The 18,148-nt window shown below is 40.0% G+C and overlaps 10 non-coding genes across 10 annotated transcripts; 4 read left to right on the top strand and 6 right to left on the bottom strand.

Annotated features, from left to right (window-relative positions):
- Window positions 1–3,029: 3,029 nt before the first annotated feature.
- trnaw-cca (transfer RNA tryptophan (anticodon CCA)) lies at window positions 3,030–3,101 on the bottom strand. Its single transcript has one exon. It is a non-coding gene; the product is annotated as a tRNA-Trp (tRNA).
- Window positions 3,102–6,782: 3,681 nt separating this feature from the next.
- Window positions 6,783–6,893, bottom strand: trnal-caa (transfer RNA leucine (anticodon CAA)). The gene is made up of 2 exons: window positions 6,856–6,893; window positions 6,783–6,828 (listed from the first exon to the last, which is right to left on the bottom strand). It is a non-coding gene; the product is annotated as a tRNA-Leu (tRNA).
- A 347-nt stretch (window positions 6,894–7,240) lies between these two features.
- Window positions 7,241–7,313, bottom strand: trnak-cuu (transfer RNA lysine (anticodon CUU)). Its single transcript has one exon. It is a non-coding gene; the product is annotated as a tRNA-Lys (tRNA).
- Window positions 7,314–9,393: 2,080 nt separating this feature from the next.
- LOC117395745 (small nucleolar RNA U3) lies at window positions 9,394–9,599 on the top strand. Its single transcript, XR_004543667.3, has one exon. It is a non-coding gene; the product is annotated as a small nucleolar RNA U3 (small nucleolar RNA).
- Window positions 9,600–10,315: 716 nt separating this feature from the next.
- trnal-caa (transfer RNA leucine (anticodon CAA)) lies at window positions 10,316–10,426 on the bottom strand. The gene is made up of 2 exons: window positions 10,389–10,426; window positions 10,316–10,361 (listed from the first exon to the last, which is right to left on the bottom strand). It is a non-coding gene; the product is annotated as a tRNA-Leu (tRNA).
- Window positions 10,427–10,773: 347 nt separating this feature from the next.
- Window positions 10,774–10,846, bottom strand: trnak-cuu (transfer RNA lysine (anticodon CUU)). The gene has a single exon. It is a non-coding gene; the product is annotated as a tRNA-Lys (tRNA).
- Window positions 10,847–12,989: 2,143 nt separating this feature from the next.
- Window positions 12,990–13,195, top strand: LOC131728779 (small nucleolar RNA U3). The gene has a single exon (XR_009322836.1). It is a non-coding gene; the product is annotated as a small nucleolar RNA U3 (small nucleolar RNA).
- Window positions 13,196–14,862: 1,667 nt separating this feature from the next.
- trnal-cag (transfer RNA leucine (anticodon CAG)) lies at window positions 14,863–14,944 on the top strand. Its single transcript has one exon. It is a non-coding gene; the product is annotated as a tRNA-Leu (tRNA).
- A 540-nt stretch (window positions 14,945–15,484) lies between these two features.
- trnas-uga (transfer RNA serine (anticodon UGA)) lies at window positions 15,485–15,566 on the bottom strand. The gene has a single exon. It is a non-coding gene; the product is annotated as a tRNA-Ser (tRNA).
- A 2,173-nt stretch (window positions 15,567–17,739) lies between these two features.
- Window positions 17,740–17,955, top strand: LOC131728772 (small nucleolar RNA U3). The gene has a single exon (XR_009322829.1). It is a non-coding gene; the product is annotated as a small nucleolar RNA U3 (small nucleolar RNA).
- Window positions 17,956–18,148: the final 193 nt, after the last annotated feature.

The raw sequence follows: 18,148 nt of genomic DNA, 5'->3' as shown, positions 1-18,148 counted from the left end.
CCTTAGTGGATTGTTGTTATAGTACTGTAAGAAAGTTGATGTTAACTCAGAGGGGACCACAAGCTGAAACATGAATTCATCGCCTTTGATTGGTACCCGCCTATATACAACTCCCTGGTGTTCCACATAGGTGATGCGGTCAGGTTTGGTGGTGGTGTTGGAAGATGTTAATGAAGCGAGGATCTCCTGGATGTTCTTATCCCTTGACTGAGCGTTCGCAATTTCGTCAAACAAAACAGGCAAATCCAAGCTGAAGCTCTGTGAATTGCTGGAGTAGACTGCAATAGTGGATGGTCCAGATACTGGAACCTTCGATAAAGCATCAGGAATGGTATTGAGACTTCCTTTATGATACAGCACAGTGAAGTCAAATTGTTGAAGTCTGAGTGTCCATCTAGTGAGCCGGGAGGATGTCTTTGGACAATTGAAGGCCCAGGCTAGAGCTGCATGGTCGGTTACAACTTCAAATTGACCAGACTGCACCCAGCTACCTCCAGACCCTCATCTCTCCCTACACCCCCACTCGACTTCTCCGCTCCTCCTGCACTAGAGGACTGGCTCTACCTCCTCTACGCTCCCCTGCCTCCAGAGCCCGCTCCTTCTCCACCCTCGCTCCGCAGTGGTGGAATGACCTACCTACAGATGTCAGGACCACCCAGTCCCTGACCACATTCCGGCGCCTCCTTAAGACTCACCTCTTCAGACAGCACCTGTAGAACTCCTCTGTTTTTCCTCTGGGACACTATCAACCTCCCTTAAATGCGCTTTATTTGCTCTTATCTGCCCCCTATTTTACTGCATTTAATCCTGTACTTCAGAATACTGTAATCTGCCAAGTGTTTAATCTGTAGTATTTTGTATTTAATCATATCTTGACGTAACTATCACTGTCACTGTTATCTGCTGTATTATTGAATTGTATTTTGTCACACTTGTACTTGCTTGAACCAAAGTCATTGTATTTATCTTGCTCTTATTGTATTACTTGTACTGTAACACTTGAAATGTATTTGCTTACGATTGTAAGTCGCCCTGGATAAGGGATCTCCTAAGAAATAAATAATAATAATAATAATTGTATTCCTTCCAAGAAATAACGCCATTTCTCCACAGCCCAAACGATTGCCAAACACTCCTTCTCTGAAGTGGAATAGTTCTTTTCAGCACTACTGAGGATTCGGGATGAGAAGGCAATAACATGCTCTCCATCATCAAAGTTCTGAGCCATCACTGTGTCACAGGGTGACAATGTTTATAACTTATTTTTTTGTTTGTGTGCACTTTTATTCTAGGTATCTTAAAGCACCTTATAAGATTTCTGTATTAGTTGTATATTAAAGGAAATGAAAGTTTAGGAACCATTTGATTGCAAAATACAACCACGTTTATAATATATAAATGTTTTTGGAAGATTTTTACGATATGATTGAATGTTTGTTAATCGTTTTTGCAGCTGCCAGAGGTACACACAGTAAGACTGCACGAGTTATTTGAGAGTTGTTTTGAGCACGTTTTATAAAATGTTCTATTGGTTTGGTATTTAAGTTTGATTTTGCTTTATTTGGAGTGAATTGTATGTATTATATATATATTTTTTTATGACAGTATGTACACGTTTTTATTATATTAAATTTGGTCTTACCTTGTGTCTTGGTGTGGGACGGCGCTAGGCTGGGAAGGAGCTGAGAGCGAGTGATGTCACTTCCAGTGGGAGGTTTTAAGCAATTTCCGCAATGATGCTGGGAAATGTAGTTTGTACAAATACTGTTAATGGGTCTTGCCAATTGATTCGCTCTGGATAGTTAAGGGAGGAGTTTGATGGATATAAAAGAGCAGAGATAGAGGCAACGGAGAGAACTGCGAGAGACAGGGAGTGTGCCACAGAAGAGAGCCAGAGAACCAGAGAGACGGCAGAAGAGCGCTGCAAGAGCCACAGGAGTTCCTGAGAGAGCAGAGACGTGGAGAACAGAGGCTGGGATCCAAGAGGAATTTTCAGGACTAAATGTATTAGTAGAACAAGCAGGCTGTACTGGAGAGTGGATTCAGGACTAAAAGAGTGCAGTTTAAAAGGGAAGTAGCCAGACCACTTTTAATGATTAGTACATTGCCTAATAGGGTTTATGACCCGCTTGCTGTTTAGGGACCCTAGTGCACCTTTATATTTTCTCTGCTAGAGTGATACCTGTGTTTTTAAAAGGAGATAAACCCAATATTTGGTATTTGCCTGTAACTTGTAATTTATGGTTCTTGCACCTGTTCTATTGATATAAATATCTATGACAGAGAGTGGCATTTTGGGGTGTTGCATTTTAAATTACCTGTGGCTATAGGTTGTGCTCTTTAAATATATGGATTGGTATAGTTAACTATAAAGAAATATATTTTAATCTCTGTTGGGGTGTTTTGTATACTGCATAATTGTGAGTCACTCAGTGCTGTTGCTTTTTTTTGTCTCCAGGGGGGGTGCCTGCCACATCCAGGGAGGAGCTTGGCACCAGTGTGGGGGGGTCACTAGCTGCACCTTTTCCTGGAGCGGTTGATGAGGATCCAGTGGTGTCTATTGTGACTTTGGCCTGAAAATTATTTCTTTTGTATACTTTTGCACCCTAGCAAAGTAGTGGGTGCTTTTATTATTTTCTTTTGATACTTTGTGCACTAGTAAATTGGTGTGTGCCTTGTGTTTTTTTATTTTTATTTTTGGTAACCCCTGGTACTACCGAAATGGTATTATCATATTTTAATGATTTTATAAGGATAATAAACATTGTTTATTGCGAAATGGTACAACTGTCTGCCTTTCTTGTCATGGTCGATCTGTTTTGAGTTCCAACTGGTCATAATTACGAACCTGTGTTGTGTTTTAGTGTTGCTAGGGTCCTAGTGCCCCATATATTTAGAAACTATGTGGCGTAGTTGGCTACTGTTTGAATTTAAACCCCAAAAGAGTGTCCCGTGACAAATGCACGGAAACATTCAAATCCAAACACGTCAAAAAACGAAATAGTGCGGAATAGAAATAAAGAAGGCTTTGACATCGACGTGATTTGAACACGCAACCTTCTGATCTGGAGTCAGACGCGCTACCGTTGCGCCACGAAGTCCCGGCATACTACAGGCCTGTTATGCAATGCTAGAGTGCACAGCAAGCATGCCAAACACATTGTAATGCCGATGCTGATATGATGACAACAGCAGGGGCTGGAACTGCGCTGTTGCTCATAAGACCTTGATGCATATGGGGGCCTTTCCCTATAGGTGGAGTAACGAGAAGGGCTGCATTCCCTGTAGGTCTTGTAAGCACGCTCCTGTGATCTCCCTCTCTGATCAGTTCGGTATGTTGGTTGATAGTCCTGATGTGATCTGTAGAAGTCTGGCTCATAGCGGTGTGCTCTCTCATCACGAGCTGGCGAATGTGGTCTAGCACCCCTTGTGTGGTCATGAGTGTGAGGAGAACTTGATGCGTATGAAGCAGTTGGATATCTGTGGTATGGCGTTTCAGAGCCTCTTGGATCTCTGTTATCATAATGGCTCCTCTGGTGTCGGGTAGTTTCCACATTCATCCTTAGCATTGCTACTTCATTTGTTAGATGATCCACTTTCTGCATTAAGTCACGATATTCAGCTCCTCTCTCTATTCCCTGGACACTGAGAGCAACTGGGGTCACTGAGGATGGAGTTTGAATGGCCATTGGTGTCACAGCTGGTATTGCAGGATTAGTACATAAAGGGTTAATGATGTTCAGTGCCCGCTGTGCCCTTTCACACTGGCTGGCAACACGAATTGCATCTTCAATTGTATCAGCTCCAAATTCTTGTACTTTCATCTGAAGTGTTGGCTCAAGTCCAGCAAGGAATCTACGAAATACTTCTCCATTTATAGCTTCCCTGCCATATCCTGGGAAGGCATGCAGTACAAGTGTGCGGAGCTCTGCTGCATAAACTTCAAGTTGTTCACCTGCTTTGCGTGGTCTTGCATTGAGAAATGTTTTAAAAGTCTGCAAATATTGATCTTGTGTGAATACATTTTGTAGGTGGCGTTTAGCAGCTTCATAATCTAATTTAACCTGGTCTGAAAGACTATCCCAATATCTAAAAGCTGGGCCTGCAAGTCTTGATGGTAATATTTTAACTAAGAGTTCAGGTCTCATACTAGTCGCAGTCTCACATCCTACTTCAAACCTCCTTATCCACTGACTGAAGCCTTCATTGTTTTCTCCTGTAAAACATGGAGGCAGTTCTGTTTTAAATGGTAATGGTGAGATCCCAGTATCTTCTTCCGCCATTGCTGACAAGCAAGTCTCAATCTCTTTTTTTTTTTTTCTTCAAATCGCACGGGCGGCAATGTTAAACGCGGTAGTTTATTTTTTCTCTTTTTCAAAGCGCACGGGCGGCAATGTTAAACGCGGTAGTTTTTTATCTCTTTTTCATAGCGCACGGGCGGCAATGTCAAACGCGGTAGGTTTTTTTTTTTTTTTTTTTTTTACTGCTCGGCAATAAAAACAAGAGGATAAAACATCTCCATCCGCTGCCACCAAATCTCTGTAGCGTGGTCTTTGGAATAATTATCAGGCACAATATATACAGTCAAATCTCAGAGAGGTAAGTTTATTTATTTTTCTTCTTGATACAGCAGTCGTGTAGATTTAGCAGGGCAGACTTGAAACCGAGAACATGGCCGCTTGTTTATCTCTCGTTCGCTTACAGCGTATGTAAATATATATATATATATATATATATATATATATATATAATTATTTAGTAAACAAACTACACTCACAAACTCCTCATGTAGACAGGCTTCGGTAAGGAAGATGATGGTTTCTTGTTGTTTACTGTTTCTGCCTAACCCGTGGCTATTTATTTCAAACTCACAGTATTACGAGAGTGAATGAGCTTCTCGTTAACTAGTGTCTGACGTCACCTTCTTCTTCCTCACTAACTTCCCGTCTACCCCCGAAATCTAGAGTCTCTAAACGGCCAAAATGCTACATATAGAATTAAACACAAATGAACTGAAATATACTGCTTACATTTTTCCAGTTATAGTAATAATAAGTCCTGCGTTAACCTAAAGTTTATTATATTGTTAATTCCCAACTTATATATTACTTATATATATATATATATATATATATATATATATATATATATATATATATATATAATAATTCTGCTGTTTTTAATTCTACACATGGTAATGCCGATGCTGATACTTGGAAAACACTCGGTATCACCAGGGTTATAGGAAACAGCCGACTCGATACGTGTTCGTAGCCAGCAGGGCTATGAAGTTGTCGCAAGTGTGTTTGATTCTCAGCTTTAAAAGTAAAGAAAACATTAAACAACTAGTTTAAATCAGTAAAACTAGTATTTAACTAGGATTCTCTCAGCGCGTCTCCTTTGAATGCGCACTGGCACAAATGGGCTTTGATCGTCTAATTACGTGGCAGAATGCAATAATGTATTGGGTTAATTTACCAACAAAAGAAACGTAAACAAACGTGTATGTATTTATTTGTGAATAAACTATCCTGCTTCTACGATGGGACCAGGGATCTTACATCGGCAATCTAATGACAGGCCAACCCCAGAGAGACATTGTCTTCTGTTAGCAAAATAGATTTTCTAAAATATTAACTGAAGGCAAGACTTTGTGTTATTACTTTTCAATTTAGTGTGTGTATTTTGTAATTGTTAAGGTGTTGAAACGGCAGGTATGCAGTTTACCTGACTCTACCCATAGAGGACCAATACATTTATTAAAACAAAAAAAAAATCTGAACACAAGGTTTGTTTATTTAATCTGATACCTTACATCTAGACTTAACTGTTACGGTTAACAAAATTAGAGTAAATTATCATAACAATAGAGTTAAAAGAAAATTCAAATAACATGCCAGTTAAAAATGCGCCAAAAATGACAAAGTAGTCTCAGATTAGGACAATGGCACTTAACGGGTAAGAAACACATTTGCAGCAAAACCCTTGAAATCACCAGAGCCTTCCTCCTCCTGAATACTATGTAGGTGGGCGGGGACTGAAACCTCCCCCGGCTAGAAAGATTGGTCACATACTGGTAGAAACTCAGAAAAAAGACAACATCAAGCCTACAATTGCTCACTTCTTAAAATCAATAAGCAAATTTCAAATTGGTCATTGCTAATGCTAAAGCAATTTAAGAACACTTTAAATACGGCTTGACTAATATAAAAATATAGTAATTTGATTTGCACTACGCAGGACAATATTGAGCTTAAATAAAAACATTACATCTGAAAATAACTTGTGCTTACCCCCACTTACAAGGAAGCTGTCAACCTTTGTATTCGTCCTCATAACGTGTTAGAAAATGTAAACAGCAGTTGGAGAATACCGAAGTCGATCATCCTAGCATGTTAAACGAGGGCATTTCTCATGTAAGCTACTTCCACTAATAGATCGTTTATACTGTTCTCAATGGTCCGCATCCCAGCCTGAGACCACGATCCAGTGGCAGTCGGAGATGTTTTTCAAAGTAATATGTTATTTGAAATATTAAAACAATCTTTAGTTAAATAACACATGTTTCTACACAAAATATTTTTCAGTGACTTCGACAAGTAGCCAGTTTACAACAAAAATGCAATCTGTGTTAGGAACGCTATTTTAGTCCGATTTAAAATGGAAATTAAAATGGTATTGAGTGCTGACAAGAGTTTGGTATCAGCTGTTGATTTCCTTGAAACAATCTTTTATAGTAAAATGAACACATTTATTCATTTAAAAAATAAGTAAAAGTGAACTGTCATAAGTGGGATTTGAACCCACGCCTCCATTCGGAGACCAGAACACACAATTCTTTGGAAAGACAGCGTCCTTGAGTCTGGCGCCTTAGACCACTCGGCCATTCTGACAAGCGGCGTTTGCTATAGTAGAAAACCGCATTATTTCATTTCAGCACAGACTAGGGTTGTCTATTGTATCAAGGCCCGATTGGGTTTATTACGCACATACTAACTTGCTCCATGAATGATGTAATGACAAGTGTAAAAAAAGAAACAGATTGAAGCCAACCCACGAAAGTAAGATTCTTTATTTCAATATCGGTATAGCTTTAAAGGATGCACGCATTTTACAATAGCAATTGCTATATGACAATGACCAATAAGTAATTGTGTTGCAATACTTTATACAATGTGAACAGAATCAGACATTGCTCCGTTGCATCGAAGAAACATCTACAATTTGTATTTAAAAAGGACGCCCAACGTGGGGCTCGAACCCACGACCCTGAGATTAAGAGTCTCATGCTCTACCGACTGAGCTAGCCGGGCTGACAGGAGAAAGTTTCTTTGTTTCAGGCGGGGCGAGAGAGGAAGTACCGACAGGTGCGTGGGACCTGAGATTCGGTGTGCTGCTGCTGCTGTAGATGAGTGTTCTGGAGACGCGCTGTTTCTGTGTCTGCCGTGTTACAGCCGTGTGAGTATATTCCAAAAGTAAAGTGTTGGATAATTCGAGAGCTAGTCTGTTGAATAAAGCTCTGAGACGTGTGGTTAAATCCCGGTCTCATCAATTTTGTTTTGTTAGATTAAAAGTGTTCCAGCAGCAGGTAAATGTCCCCACACCTTTTGGTTCTGTTTACTTATGCTACACCGCTGCTAAACCTGAACGTTGCTGCTAATTATCTTAACTAAACTTGTATTGTTGTTGAATTGCTCTAATATAGTTAATCCTGTAATGTTGCAGCTAACGTTCCCTAATACTGTTAAAACTTGTGTGTATTAACAATCTGGCTTTTGTTGTTGAACCCTTGCTGGGAAGAGCTGTTTCCAATCACCTAGCACTCTTAAAGAGAAGTGTAATCGCTGCTATATGTTGGTCTAATACCCCATGCTTTTAAAATATGGCTATTGGCTGGCTTTATTCAATTTCCCCTCCTTGTTTTTAGTACAACTTTAATACATTTTATTGTTAGTTATTTGTCATTCTGTTGTCATTCCTATTCCAAACCTTTTAATTAATTTTTAGTAGTGTCGGTATTAGGACTCTCACTGGGTGTCACTGGGTGTGGCTGCTACAATCCCATATAGAATGCGACAAAACAGGTCGCCCTCCTTCATATTAACAGAAAAAGAATAAGTACACACACACACGAGTTGATTTACTGCAGCGCCAGACATCGGAGGTTCAGCAGTGTACTGCAATGTTGTGAAAAGACGTGTCTAATTCAGGATGGTTGAGCTAGCTTTGGCGCTGCGTTCAGATCACAGTTACCCTGGAAGCGTGGGTTCGAATTCCATTTCTGACAGCTCTGTTTGTTCATTAACCACTCAGCCACGGCTACATGCTCTCACGGTTTTCCGTGAAAACAGCCGTATTATTGTCAAAAGAAGCAAACGACACCCGCAGTAATGCTGCAGATGGCAGTATAGGCTAAATAATGAACCCAAGTCAAATGCCTTTGTTGAAACTCTATCAGATTTGTACAAGTCAAGCACACGTGGGAAATAATAATACCATATCCTTTCTGCCAACGTTCATAATAATGAATACATCCTTATTTCAAAATACGTAGCTATTTAACTGATCTTTTCAAAACACCCATACACAAAAGCCTTATTTCTACTGAAAAACTAACTTGCTTCATGGCTGCTGCTACAGCACTCGGGCACGTTGTGCCTAGCGTTAGCGGACATAGGAGATAAGAAGACCTACAAAATATCACGCGCTGCAGTTTTTCAGTCCGGGGATTATTACAAATTAGCAGACTGTGCATTAAAATACACATGCATGGTGGGCGTCTCTGTTACAAAGAATTGTCACACTTTGTATTTATCTCCATAATGCGCCGGGACAAAATACGCAGATACTTTAAAATTATTTGGAGAATGCAGGCATCGATCCCGCTACTTCTCGCATGCTAAGCGAGCGCTCTACCATTTGAGCTAATTCCCCTTTAATGGTGCCAGGGATTCTCATAGGCTTCATCGCAGCTTGATACGAGCAAATCAGATTGTCAGTTGTTTTTTATTTTTATTTTGGCAATGTAGTCTGTGATTGCAAATTTAAAAAAATAATTTAATTAACTAAATAGCAAGTATTTCGACTAGAGGTATGTTTTCAATTTCTTTAAAAAGTAGTCTCAGCTCGTTTATTCAGTCGCTTAGAAATCCACAATCTGTGTCCCGATGCAGCAGCGCTGTGTGCTGTGGCTCGAGCTTGTTTGACGAGGCAGACGATGCAAAAATGCCAATACTTGCTTTTGTATCACACGACAAACTTAAGGTATGCTTTAACGGCCTGGCTGTCTCGGGTTAGTTTGTATTGTTAATGTAACACCTCGTTGTTGCCCAGTCATTGTTTCATATGAAGTAGAGCTTGCCAGTTGGGGGCGACGGTCTGCTAATAAAAGTTAAGACTATATTTGCAAGGATCATTTCTAGAATGAAACACGTTTTGAAGGGATTGGTCTCGGTATCCACCAGGAGGAGTGGCAGTGTTTTCTTCTGAGCACCGAGCTGACAATGAGTGTTGTTATCGGGAACCTACTCGCTGCAAGGAATGACCACTTCAATCTTCAGTCGGGGGTTGCTGAAGGAAGGGGACACATTTTGAGTGTGTATCTCATTCCGGTAGAAACGTAGAAAAAAGAAACCATCAAGCCCACAATTGTTCAGTTGTTTAAATCAATAACCACATTTAAATTGATCATTGCTAATGTCAAAACAATTTAAGAACACTTTAAATAGGGCTTGACTAATATAAAAATATAGCAATGTCTTTTGCACTACGCAGGACTAGATTGAGTTTAAAATAGACATTACATCTGAAAATAACTTGTGCTTACCCCCACTTACAAGGAAGCTGTCAACCTTTGTATTCGTCCTCATAACGTGTTAGAAAATGTAAACAGCAGTTGGGGAATACCGAAGTCGATCATCCTAGCATGTTAAACGAGGGCATTTCTCATGTAAACTACTTCCACTAATAGATCGTTTATACTGTTCTCAATGGTCCGCATCCCAGCCTGAGACCACGATCCAGTGGCAGTCGGAGATGTTTTTCAAAGTAATATGTTATTTGAAATATTAAAACAATCTTTAGTTAAATAACACATGTTTCAACACAAAATATTTTTCAGTGACTTCGACAAGTAGCCAGTTTACAACAAAAATGCAATCTGTGTTAGGAACGCTATTTTAGTCCGATTTAAAATGGAAATGAAAATGGTATTGAGTGCTGACAAGAGTTTGGTATCAGCTGTTGATTTCCTTGAAACAATCTTTTATAGTAAAATGAACAAATTGATTCATTTAAAAAATAAGTAAAAGTGAACTGTCAGAAGTGGGATTTGAACCCACGCCTCCATTCGGAGACCAGAACACACAATTCTTTGGAAAGACAGCGTCCTTGAGTCTGGCGCCTTAGACCACTCGGCCATTCTGACAAGCTGCGTTTGCTTTAGTAGAAAACCGCATTATTTCATTTCAGCACAGACTAGGGTTGTCTATTGTATCAAGGCCCGATTGGGTTTATTACGCACATACTAACTTGCTCCATGAATGATGTAATGACAAGTGTAAAAAAAGAAACAGATTGAAGCCAACCCACGAAAGTAAGATTCTTTATTTCAATATCGGTATAGCTTTAAAGGATGCACGCATTTTACAATAGCAATTGCTATATGACAATGACCAATAAGTAATTGTGTTGCAATACTTTATACAATGTGAACAGAATCAGACATTGCTCCGTTGCCTCGAAGAAACATCTACAATTTGTATTTAAAAAGGACGCCCAACGTGGGGCTCGAACCCACGACCCTGAGATTAAGAGTCTCATGCTCTACCGATTGAGCTAGCCGGGCTGACGGGAGAAAGTTTCTTTCTTTGAGGCAGGGTGAGAGAGGAAGTACCGACAGGTGCGTGGGACCTGAGATTCGGTGTGCTGCTGCTGTAGATGAGTGTTCTGGAGACGCGCTGTTTCTGTGTCTGCGGTGTTACAGCCGTGTGAGTATATTCCAAAAGTAAAGTGTTGGATAATTCGAGAGCTAGTCTGTTGAATAAAGCTCTGAGACGTGTGGTTAAATCCCGGTCTCATCAATTTTGTTTTGTTAGATTAAAAGTGTTCCAGCAGCAGGTAAATGTCCCTACACCTTCTGGTTCTGTTTACTTATGCTACAGCGCTGCTAAACCTGAACGTTGCTGCTAATTAACTTAACTAAACTTGTATTGTTGTTGAATTGCTCTAATATAGTTAAACCTGTAATGTTGCAGCTAACGTTCCCTAACACTGTTAAAACTTGTGTGTATTAACAATCTGGCTTTTGTTGTTGAACCCTTGCTGGGAAGAGCTGTTTCCAATCACCTAGCACTCTTAATGAGAAGTGTAATCGCTGCTATATGATGGTCTAATACCCCATGCTTTTAAAATGTGGCTATTGGCTGGCTTTATTCAATTTCCCCCTCCTTGTTTTTAGTACAACTTTAATACATTTTATTGTTAGTTATTTGAACTGATTTATGTGAATCATGGATCATTGAAATAAAGCTTTGTGAATTGTTATTCTGCCTTTGTCATTCTGTTGTCATTCCTATTCCAAACCTTTCAATTAATTTTTAGAAGTGTCAGTATTAGGACTCTCACTGGGTGTCACTGGGTATGGCTGCTACAATCCCATATAGAATGCGACAAAACAGGTCGCCCTCCTTCATATAAACAGAAAAAGAATAAGTACACGCACACACGAGTTGATTTACTGCAGCGTCAGACATCGGAGGTTCAGTAGTGTACTGCAATGTTGTAAAAAGCCGTGTGTAATTCAGGATGGTTGAGCGAGCTATGGCACTGCGTTCAGATCACAATTACCCTGGAAGCGTGGGTTCGAATTCCATTTCTGACAGCTCTGTTTGTTCATTAACCACTCGTCCACGACTACATGCTCTCACGGTTTTCCGTGAAAACAGCCGTATTATTGTCAAAAGAAGCAAACGACACCCGCAGTAATGCTGTAGATGGCAGTACAGGCTAAATAATGAACCCAAGTCAAATGCCTTTGTTGAAACTCTATCAGATTTGTACAAGTCAAGCACACGTGGGAAATAATAATACAATATCCTTTCTGCCAACGTTCATAATAATGAATCCATCCTTGTTTCAAAATACGTAGCTATTTAACTGATCTTCTCAAAACACCCATACACAAAAACTTTATTTCTACTGAAAAACTAACTTGCTTCATGGCTGCTGCTACAGCACTCGGGCACGTTGTGCCTAGCGTTAGCGGACATAGGAGATAAGAAGACCTACAAAATATCACGCGCTGCAGTTTTTTTCAGTCCGGGGATTATTACAAATTAGCAGACTGTGCATTAAAATACACATGCAGGGTGGGCGTCTCTGTTACAAAGAATTGTCACACTTTGTATTTATCTCCATAATGCGCCGGGACAAAATACGCAGATACTTTAAAATTAATTGGAGAATGCGGGTATCGATCCCGCTATTTCTCGCATGCGAAGCGAGCGCTCTACCATTTGAGCTAATTCCCCTTTAATGGTGCCAGCGATTCTCATAGGCTTCATCGCAGCTTGATACGAGCAAATCAGATTGTCAGTTGTTTTTTAATTTTTATTTTGGCAATGTAGTCTGTGATTGCAAATTAAAAAAATAATTTAATTAACTAAATAGCAAATATTTCGACTAGAGGTATGTTTTCAATTTCTTTAAAAAGTAGTCTCAGCTCGTTTATTCAGTCGCTTATAAATCCACAATCTGTGTCCCAATGCAGCAGCGCTGTGTGATGTGGCTCGAGCTTGTTTGACGAGGCAGACAATGCAAAAATGCCAATACTTGCTTTTGTATCACGCGACAAACTTAAGGTATGCTTTAACGGCTTGGCTGTCTCGAGTTAGTTTGTATTGTTAATGTAACACCTCGTTGTTGCCCAGTCATTGATTCATATGAAGTAGAGCTTGCCAGTTGGGGGTGACGGTCTGCTAATAAAAGTTAAGACTATATTTGCAAGGATCATTTCTAGAATGAAACACGTTTTGAAGGGATTGGTCTCCGTATCCACCAGGAGTAGTGGCAGTGTTTTCTTCTCAGCACCGAGCTGACAATGAGTGTTGTTATCGGGAACCTACTCGCTGCAAGTAATGACCACTTCAATCTTCAGTCGGGTGTTGCTGAAGGAAGGGGACACATTTTGAGTGCGTATCTCATTCCGGTAGATACGTAGAAAAAAGAAACCATCAAACCCACAATTGTTCAGTTGTTTAAATCAATAACCACATTTAAATTGATCATTGCTAATGTTAAAACAATTTAAGAACACTTTAAATAGGGCTTGACTAATATAAAAATATAGCAATGTCTTTTGCACTACGCAGGACTAGATTGAGTTTAAAATAGACATTACATCTGAAAATAACTTGTGCTTACCCCCACTTACAAGGAAGCTGTCAACCTTTGTATTCGTCCTCATAACGTGTTAGAAAATGTAAACAGCAGTTGGAGAATACCGAAGTCGATCATCCTAGCATGTTAAACGAGGGCATTTCTCATGTAAGCTACTTCCACTAATAGATCGTTTATACTGTTCTCAGTGGTCCGCATCCCAGCCTGAGACCACGATCCAGTGGCAGTCGGAGATATTTTTCAAAGTAATACGTTATTTGAAATATTAAAATAATCTTTAGTTAAATAACACATGTTTCTACACAAAATATTTTTCAGTGACTTCGACAAGTAGCCAGTTTACTACAAAAATGCAATCTGTGTTAGGAACGCTATTTTAGTCCGATTTAAAATGGAAATTAAAATGGTATTGAGTGCTGGCAAGAGTTTGGTATCAGCTGTTGATTTCCTTGAAACAATCTTTTATAGTAAAATGAACAAATGTATTCATTTAAAAAATAAGTAAAAGTGAATTGATAGAAGTGGGATTTGAACCCACGCCTCCATTCGGAGACCAGAACACACAATTCTTTGGAAAGACAGCGTCCTTGAGTCTGGCGAATTAGACCACTCGGCCATTCTGACAAGCTGCGTTTGCTTTAGTAGAAAACCGCATTATTTCATTTCAGCACAGACTAGGGTTGTCTATAGTATCAAGGCCCGATGGGGTTTATTACGCACATACTAACTTGCTCCATGAATGATGTAATGACAAGTGTAAAAAAAGAAACAGATTGAAGCCAACCCATGAAAGTAAGATTATTTATTTCAATATCGGTATAGCTTTAAAGGATGCACGCATTTTACAATAGCAATTGCTATATGACAATCACCAATAAGTAATTGTGTTGCAATACTTTATACAATGTGAACAGAATCAGACATTGCTCCGTTGCCTCGAAGAAACATCTACAATTTGTATTTAAAAAGGACGCCCAACTTGGGGCTCGAACCCACGACCCTGAGATTAAGAGTCTCATGCACTACCTACTGAACTTGCCGGGCTGACGGGAGAAAGTTCTTTCTTTGAGGCGGGGTGAGAGAGGAAGTACCGACAGGTGCATGGGACCTGAGAGTCGGTGTGCTGCTGCTGTAGATGAGTGTTCTGGAGACGCGCTGTTTCTGTGTCTGCGGTGTTACAGCCGTGTGAGTATATTCCAAAAGTAAAGTGTTGGATAATTCGAGAGCTAGTCTGTTGAATAAACAGACCAGTATTAACAATCTGGCTTTTGTTGTTGAACCCTTGCTGGGAAGAGCTGTTTCCAATCACCTAGCACTCTTAAAGAGAAGTATAATCGCTGCTATATGTTGGTCTAATACCCCATGCTTTTAAAATGTTCACGCATACACCAGGTGATTTACTGTAGCGTCAGACATTGGAGGTTCAGCAGTGTACTGCAGTGTTGTGCAAAGTCGTCGGTGTAAGTCAGGATGGCCGAGCGGTCTAAGGTGCTGCGTTCAGGTCGCAGTCTCTCTGGAGGCGTGGGTTCGAATCCCACTTCTGACAAATCTGTTTGTTTATTTATTTCTTAAAACGTCCACCGAATGCTTGGTAATTTGATTTGTTTTTCTTGTTAGTATTCAAATCACAAGGTCGTTAAATGAGAGAAAGTCACCGCAAGCCTGCACCTCACCACATCCTTCACACTGTTAAACTGCCTCATTATGACGAGGCCTCTAAATATGCCTTTCCAATACTTTGAATGTGTTATTGTTCAGTTTAACATGAGAACATCTTGGTAGAACACATAATGTCCGCAGGACTTATTTTCCTCGGGTTCTAGTATCAAGTTTTGAGTGTGTGGCGGTTTAGCTCAGTTTTTTAGAGCGTGGTGCTAATAACGCCAAGGTCGCGGGTTCAATCCCCGTACGGGCCATGGCTTTTCTTCTTTAAAGAAACCACAGCATTTGTAATGGTGCCAAAATGAACAATCTTTAACAAAATGAACCGAAGCGATATGAAGTACAACCAGTAATATTTCAGACTTCCTGAGCTTTAAACATGTATTAACAATGAACACATACAATCAATTAAAAACAAAGCTTACGTAGTCGGCAGGATTTGAACCTGCGCGGGGAAACCCCAATGGATTTCAAGTCCATCGCCTTAACCACTCGGCCACGACTACATGCGCGCACGGATAGTTGTGAAAATATCCAAAAGAAGTAAACGGCTCCCGCAGTAATGCTGTAGATGGCAGTATAGGCTAACTAATGAACCCAAGTCAAATGCCTTTGTTGAAACTCTGTCAGATTTGTACAAGGCAAGCACACGTGGGAAAAGTAAATACAATATACTTTCTGTTAACGTTCATAATAATGAATACATCTTTATTTCAAAATACGTAGCTATTTAACTGATCTTTTCAAAACACCCCCATCCACAAAAACAAAGTAGTTATTTATTTCAACTGAAAAACTGACTTGCTTCATGGCTGCTGCCAGAGCACTCGAGAACGTTCTGGCTAGCGTGAGCGGACTAAGCAGATAACAAGATCTACAAAATATCACATGCCAATAAAACTTACCATAATTATGTTCATTTTATTATTATTTATTTAGCAGACGCCTTTATCCGTGGAGACTTACTCAGACTAGGGTGTGTGAACTATGCATCAGCTGTAGAGTCACTTACATTTACATCTCACCCGAAAAAAGGAGCACAAGGAGATTAAGTGACTTGCTCAGGGTCACACAATGAGTCAGTGGCTGAGGTGGGATTTGTGCCGGGGGACCTCCTGGTTACAAGCCCTTTATCTTTAACCACTGGACCACACAGCCTCCTATAACAAAATCAGACCCCAGATGGGACTCGAAACCACAATCCATGGCTTAGAAAGCCAGTGCCTTATCCATTAGGCCACAAGGGCTGACACGAAATGCTCATTTGGTAGTAATAAAGAAAGTGGGAACAATAGTATCGTGGTTTAATACATATCCAAGCCATTGTTGGTGTTCAAACACAGCAGAGTGTTACATTGGGAAAGGGCCGTACTTGTCAGGACGTATTTGACATTCATGTGGGAAGATTTAAGATTGTGAAGAAGTTTAAATATGCTGCGTATTTGCGCATTGGGAACCTTACATAATTAGGTTTTTGATTAATGCCACTTTCTTACGGACAGTAATCAAGGTGACGATACAAGACCAGAGCCAATAAAGCAGTTATTTTCCTGTCCTTTCATTACCATATTCTACTGTGCTTGTTCAGAATATGCGTGAATCGTGAAAACGTCTTGCCAATATGTGAACAAAGCCAGCATTCACTTTATTGATCACAATGTGGATTAACCGCTATTGGAACACAGATGATTGTGTTAAAGATGTTAATAGACTTTTAATGTACACGTTTTAGAGCTAAACGTTTGTTGAGACAGTTCAAGCGCTGTAGCAGTGTTTAACTATTTCCTGGATGTTTGCCTTTTGGTCTAACTCTGGAAAAAGTAATAATAATAATAAAAAGTAGGCAAAACCATTTTTTGAGAAACCACATTTGGGAGAAAAACTAACAGTTTGGAAACACATTTGCAAAGGCATTGGATTCTATTGTGGTGTTTCCGAACTGTTGAACATTTCTCATTACATGCAGGTTTACTGGCTTGACAAAAAGGCGATTGACGAAAAGAATGCTGTCTCGATAGCAACATCGCATCAAGCTGAAATAGCTCAGTTGGGAGAGCGTTAGACTGTAACGGTCCCTGCTTCGATACCGGGTTTTTGTAAACAGCACGACTAGGGTTATTTTTTCTTAATTAATTTTTTGAATTAAAAAAAACTGCACACTCTTTCTTTAGTGTAATTGGAGGAAATAAAAACGTATTATAGTGCCATTTTCTAATGCGATAAAGAAATGCAAAAAGCATCATCTCTGCGTGGGCTTGAAACACCAAAATTTCGATTAACAGCCGAACGTGCTAACCGATTATGGTGTTTTATTAGATAACACCCTGGGAGCTCAACAGAACAGTGTGTATGCATATTGCTAAAATGGAAACCAAATATACACGATTCAAATGGGAATCGTATTCAGATTTTAAGCACAAATTTGATAGACTTCACAGTGCAAAGGAGGAAGGCAGACAATGCAAATGAGGCAACTGGCTCCTACTTTTTAAATCATATGAGAAACTTGAACCCAATTAAGCTTTTAACCGCCTGCAGTTTGGAATGAGTTTGAAATGTTGTTGTAACACCTCACTGGGCAACAGCAATTGCATTATATGAAAGCTCCTGTTAATTTCTCAGCGGCACAGCTGCCGGTGCCACTCAGAGTTGGAGGGAGACGGTCGGCCACTTGCCCATAAAACAATACTTTCAGGGATCATTTCTATAGCGATTTGCTAGCGAAATGCGTTTCTAAAGTGTTTGGACTCGCTATCCATGAGGAAGAGTGAGAGTGTTCACTTTTGAGCGTGAACGAGGCAGTGAGTGTTGTTTTTTGGCCAACTGCTCCCTGTTATTGATGACCCCTCCAGTGTTCCTTAGGGGGCTGGAGGAAGCGGACACGTTCTGAGTGGGTATCTTACCAAAAGGTACGCAAGACGAACTACAGTTGCAAAGCACTGCTGCTTTTTCGATGATTGATTAAAACTATCAATCTGACTGAAAACACGGATCACATTAATTGTGATCGGTTTGATACCAATAGGCTTACATGGCAGGTATTGTGTATAGACAATGTCATATACACAGAAATGAACACGGACAGTGT

The sequence above is a fragment of the Acipenser ruthenus genome, unplaced genomic scaffold (assembly GCF_902713425.1).
Source record: "Acipenser ruthenus unplaced genomic scaffold, fAciRut3.2 maternal haplotype, whole genome shotgun sequence".
NCBI classification, from domain to species: domain Eukaryota; kingdom Metazoa; phylum Chordata; class Actinopteri; order Acipenseriformes; family Acipenseridae; genus Acipenser; species Acipenser ruthenus.
Note: the sequence above shows the minus strand (reverse complement) of the source record. Positions and strands in the feature narration are given on the sequence as shown.